The sequence below is a fragment of the Bombus affinis genome, chromosome 8 (assembly GCF_024516045.1).
Source record: "Bombus affinis isolate iyBomAffi1 chromosome 8, iyBomAffi1.2, whole genome shotgun sequence".
In the NCBI taxonomy this organism is placed as follows: Eukaryota; Metazoa; Arthropoda; class Insecta; order Hymenoptera; family Apidae; genus Bombus; species Bombus affinis.
The window spans coordinates 2,225,110-2,231,109 of NC_066351.1; the positions used below are offsets into that span (position 1 = coordinate 2,225,110).

General features: G+C 38.5%; 1 long non-coding RNA gene across 1 annotated transcript in view; it reads right to left on the reverse strand.

Moving 5' to 3' along the window:
- Positions 1-3,635, reverse strand: part of LOC126919458 (uncharacterized) — a 251,512-nt gene extending 247,877 nt beyond the window's left edge. The window contains exon 1 of the long non-coding RNA XR_007711634.1: positions 3,502-3,635. This is a non-coding gene — a long non-coding RNA (uncharacterized LOC126919458). The remainder of the gene's footprint in view (positions 1-3,501) is intronic.
- Positions 3,636-6,000: the final 2,365 nt, after the last annotated feature.

Consider the following 6,000-nt stretch of genomic DNA (forward strand, 5'->3'; position numbering starts at 1 on the left):
CATCACTTTTCTTCTTCCCCTCGTGCTCGTTTAGAAGCTCCAGGTAGGAGATTCGAGGGGGAGGTGGTAGGAGGAAGGCAAACGAACCTCGTGTTCTTCTCTCGACGAGGTGCGCGAGAGATTGGTTGTTGCCGAGTCACTGGACCAACATTACTCTCCTTCGAATTTGGAAAGCGGACGATCGCTTTCTTTCCTCCTTTTTGGCCGCGACGAACACCTTTTGGTGGAAAATCCAGAGCGTGAAGGTAGGTGTCCATTTCAGAGTTTTCTACGATAGCTGCTTTATATAGCTGATAGCTGTACCTTAGATAGCCGTACTCTCAAATTGTGTATTCATTTCAGAGTAACGTCGAAAATTCTTACTCTCAGATAGATAGAGAACCTGTGGGAAGCTTACTATCCGATAAAAATTCCCAAAACCGATTCTCAAAATCAAATTCTCAAAGCTGGCGCTTAGAGCCATTCGTTTTATCATACGCTGAGCTGAGCTGAGCTCGCGAAGTTACAGGAGCCACAAAGCTTTCGAAGCTGTGGGAAGCTTACTGTCCGACACAAATTCTCAGAACCGATTCTCAGAATCAAATTCTCAAAGCTGGCGCTTAGAGCGTTTATACGTTTTATAGTACGCTGAGCTGAGCTGAGTTCGCGAAGTTACAGGAGCCAAAAAGTTTTCGAAGCTGTGGGAAGCTTACTGTCCGACACAAATTCTGAGAACCGATTCTCAGAATCAAATCCTCAAAGCTGGCGCTTAGAGCGTTTATACGTTTTATAGTACGCTAAGCTGAGCTGAGCTCGCGAAGTTACAAGAGCCACAAAGTTTTCAATTAGCTAAACTCTCATTGTTCTTCATGGTAGCTTACTAATAGTAAAGAACAAGAATTATATGTTTGTATTAGAACGACAGAAGTGCAGGTGTATGTTACATCAGGCGTTACTTCGATAATTTCGCCGTAACTCGTAGAAAATTTGTCACGCGTTGATGCCGTATCTATGTTAGATTCTAACCGATACATTATTACAAGGATCTTAAAGCACGTTTATGCGCGTAGAACGCTAGTCAACGTCGCGACCAGTCACCGGTTATCTCTCAATTGTGCAATTTTCATAAAACCCCCATAAAAAAGTCCGACACGTACAACGTGTTTATCGTAGCTACTGATTTACGGGTACGATTTACATATCAGCTTTTCAGTGAACCCCTACAGTGAAACAAAGATTCTGCTTAGACTTGGAGATTCCGATAATTAACCAAATTTGTTTGTTCGAATCTTTGATACGTCGAATATATTTGAATAATTAAGAAAATGTTAATTAACGAATATATCAATTAGAAGTTAGCTTTGTAGCCGATAATGGCGAAGTTAGAACGAAAGACGTGGTGTCTGCGTGATTCCACCCTCTTGGAAGTTGGAGTTCGCTCGTGAAGCATGCGGTGGCTCTTGACTTTATTTATGCAACGACACTCGCGTGTCCTCTTATCAACCGATTAGGAGGAGCGTTATTAGGTGACAGAGAGATCGCGTGGTAGAACGCGGCGGGTAGCCGAGAACACGGTAATGGGGAACGGTCACGTCATCAACGTCTCCGAGGAAACTTGCAGAGAGTCAGTTACCCGCGGTAACTATGCTTTGAGAAACAAGACTTCAGAGGGGATTGTTACGCGGACGGTGTTAAACAGAGGTAGGCGGAATGAATTGTGAACTGTTAGATAACGAAACGATTCTTGCTTAGCGAAAAAAGGATACTATATCCTAAACTTAAAAATCGATACATTATTTTTTGTTCATTTTTGAAAATCTTTATACTCATTCTAGCATAAATATTTATTGGAGCATATAAAGAGTTATATCTTTGTAATAATGTTATCTATTCATTACTCACTGTCATCTTGACTCAACAATTAATTAGAAAGCAGTTCTTCGATGATTAACTCCTCGAAGAGCTTTCAGTTCCGTATGTTTGTTCAAAGAAATTAAATATGAATACAACTTCAAAATCTACGAACTCTAAATTATCTCATTGTAAACAACATGTCATCAGTTTGAATAAAATTCAAATTAGATGGTCGATAAAAAAAAGGGACATAAAAAGTGCCATCCACAATTAGGAATGTAATTAACGATTTGTAAATCTTTCTCAACTAGTTACATCGGCGCATCACACTACACCCGATAGTCACGAACGTGCGTGCAAGCGTACCATGTGTGTATACTAGCACACTTTAAGTCTCCACAAGCAATATGGTCTCTGTGAAGCTTTTTTATCAGATCGGTAGTTCGAGCAGGGTGCCCCTTTCGCGTAATAACACGGCACACAATCAACAGCCGCTTGATTAGGGGTGGCGGAAGTGCGTGAAAGAGGTCCTTAAATCATCGATGAAATCAGGTGACCAAGAATCTCGAACGACTCGGTACATTGCAACAAATTCGGCAAAAAATGTTGCCTAATTATTCGGAATATTCGCGCGAAAGCGTTGGAACAGTGAAACCGGTTCGCTGACAGAAGTTCGGGGAAGCCATAAGTCCGCGAGCCGGCCATCATGCTTCCTGCTTTCCCACAGCTGGCTTTTCTCGTAACGAGGATCGCTACGATCCAACGGATCCGTGATTGCGATCCTAAAAACGGTATGCTGTTCTACTCCGACGATTTTACGACTGTTGCTGCGGAGTCAATTAGCAAACAGCGCGGAATTAGAAGGATTCTGCGGAAACGATTTCTGATGGAGAATGAAGTCCGTTCATAAATTTTGAATTATACATTAAAGTGGAGTTGTCGATTACTATCTAAAGAAGTGTTTGAAGTAGAATATGGGATAAATGGAATAGGCAATGAGGCTGCAACATTCTAAGGGTGAAAACTCCTCAACCCACTTGCATTCTAGGGGAAGATATAAAGTATTTGGGTTGACAACTAAGGGATTGCGTATTTTAAATAAGAAGGAAAATTCAAAATTTTTGCTTAGAAATATAACTTTATTCAATTAGGTACTGTCCGTTTTTGTTGATGATCTTTTGCCATCTTTCAGGCAGTATCATAATTCCATGTTCACAAAACTTCTGGTTTTTGTCAGCAAAAAATTGAATTAAATGTGATTTTACATCATCAGCGTCATTAAAAATTTTACTATTTAAGGAGTTCTGCATGGAACGAAATAAATGGTAATCTGAAGGCGCAAGGTTTGGACTATATGGCCAACCTAAGTTTCAATAATTTTTGGCGAGTGGCCAAAGATGTGTGAGGCTTTGCATCATCATGCTGGAAGACAACACCCTTACGATTTGCCACTTCTGGCAGCTTTTCTTCAACTGCATCGCTCAGTTTGGCGAGTTGTTGAATGTACACGTTTGAATTAACCGTTTGGTTTCTTGGTAAAAGTTCAAAATACAGAATTCCTTTATAATCCCTCCAAACTGACAGCATAATCTTTTTTCGGTGAGTCTCAGCTTTTGGTGTCGTCTGGGCTGGTTCATCTTCCATCATCCACGATCTTTTACCATTAACGTTGTTATAAACTATCCACTTTTGGTCGCCAGTAATCAGTCGCTTCAGAAATGGACCAATTTCGTTGCGTTTCAGAAGCGAATCGCAGATGCTAATGCGCTACGTCAAATGAATTTCCTTAGGCTGATGAGGGACTCATAAATCGAATTTCTTGACATAGCCAAACTGTTTTAATTTTTTTTTCTATGCATGGATGCGATACATCGGGCTTCTCTGCAATCTCACGCATTGTGCTATGACGATCTGAATCGATAATGGCTTTGATATTGGTCTCATCAATTTCATCTGGGCGATCAGATCATTGAGCATTTTCCAATGAAAAATTACCAGAACGAAATTTGGCAAACCAATTTTAACATTGCCTTCCTTTCAAGGTTTTATTCTCATGTACGGCACACAACTTCTTGTGTGCTTGCGATGTGTTCTTGCCTTTACGGAAATAATACAATAAAATATGTCTGAAATGCGCATCTTGTTCTTCCATTTTTAAATTGGGATAAAAACGAAACTAAATAACTAATCGATAGAATTTTTTACTAAATTAAACGTGGAGGTCCAAACATCAAGAAAACGATATAAGTTTGGTGCTTCGTTGACAAAACAAAAGAGTGTGCTAAGACCACCTATTGACAAATTCCGCAATCACTTAATTTTCTTATTATTCTTATCACTAAATATTTTTATATTATGCCTACGTGCAAGTACTTGAAAAGTTGTAGAAACTTAGTAGTTCACTAATTTATGAACCTGTTCTGATAGAAAATCTGATAGAAAAATATAGGACTGTACCAAATTGGTGACAAAATTTGATGCAAAAAACGACCAAAAAATTTTTTTTTTGATAAACTATCATGGTCACATTGAATTATTTTAATAGTACAACATAGATATAATTTTCTTATCTAGTATAAATTACATCCAGCTAAATTCATCAACATCAGATTAACGTTTAATTTTAATAACTTGGTTAGTTCGTGCTGAAATTTAATCAGATTTTTTATTAATATAAGATACTCATTATGTTGTATAATAGGAAAAACAATGTAGATTAATTTCTTACAGTAAATTAGTTTCATTACTTTCTATGAAAGTATGAAAATAATTAAATTGGCCAATATAATATTACGAGCATATTTGATAATTATACTAATAAGTACAGTATCTCTTTTTCTTGAGACACAAATCTCATAGTACTTGCTTTCCAAAATCACTTACAAAATCAGTTACATAGTTTTCGTACTTTCATCGTTTTACAAGTCTGATAATATATTCATTACAATTAGAATTACTAATTTCATCTGCAAATACACTTTCTATTTCTTATTCTCTTCTTCTTGATGCTATTCAGCAACATTGCGAACCTCGTCCAAGAAAACCTATATGCATTCTGATAATAAAAAACCAGGAAGATTGAACACACATCCTGTGTGATCCTAGTTGCAAAGCTATATAGGTATGTAATCGGTTGATAACCTTTGCTATTCCATCGTTGATTTTCAACGAAAGCTACACCGATCCGTTAAAAATCCTGCACGAAGGGAAGCAGATTGTTTCTCCGAAATTGTCGGTTAATAAACGGTGAATAGAAGAAAATGGCGGCGTGGAGATCCGTGAAAGGAATGGCTCGCGAAGCGTGGAGATACAGGTAAAAAGGACTCACGGGTGTCTGTCAGAACGAATAAGTCCGTTTAAGGGTTAATCTACGGGTCGATCGGTGGAATTACGTTGCTGCCTGTCCGCGGTGTATCGCCTGCGCTCGTTGGTATAGAAGAAAAAGCGGTAAGTGAATCGTAGATCCTCATGATTTACGATCAACCGCTCATCGCATCGTTTTCAGTCATCGTCCCTCCTACGATTTACATTTTATCGCACCACCACCGATTATCCTTGCGAACCGCTAGAATTCACAGCCCAATACGAGGGGACATCTGCCAACGAACACCAATTCGTTTCGACAATTCGTCGATTCGTTCGTGACCCATCTATCGACCTTGAAATGAAGAATATTCCCTTCAGACCAGGGACAGATCGTATTCGTTGTTATGGAAAAATCCGTGCAAACAGAATGTCACCTCTTGTTTGGTTTAAATAGCGATTTTACCAAAAAATTCAACAGTGCTTGGATAATTAAGTCTTCATTGAGAATTTGATGTGTTTAATAAACTTTTTAGGTGGTGATTAGGTGGTATTTAGGTGAGTTTAATTCTTAGATGATCTTCAATGAGTGTTGAATGATATTCAAGACACCTTGAATGAAACACAAATGACCTTGGATAGCCTTCAAATGATCTTCACATAATTTGAGAGATCTTGAAAAATCTTTTACTGGAACTTCCTGCTGCAGTCTTATAATCTTCTCTTACTTAATTTCGTCGGATAATCCGAATAATCATATTCACATATCTCGTAGGATTTCCAAGAACTTGAGACCTTATAACTTTAATTAAGCATCTTGTTGCTTCGTATTGAAAGCCGGACTAGCGCTTCCTATTGCACAGT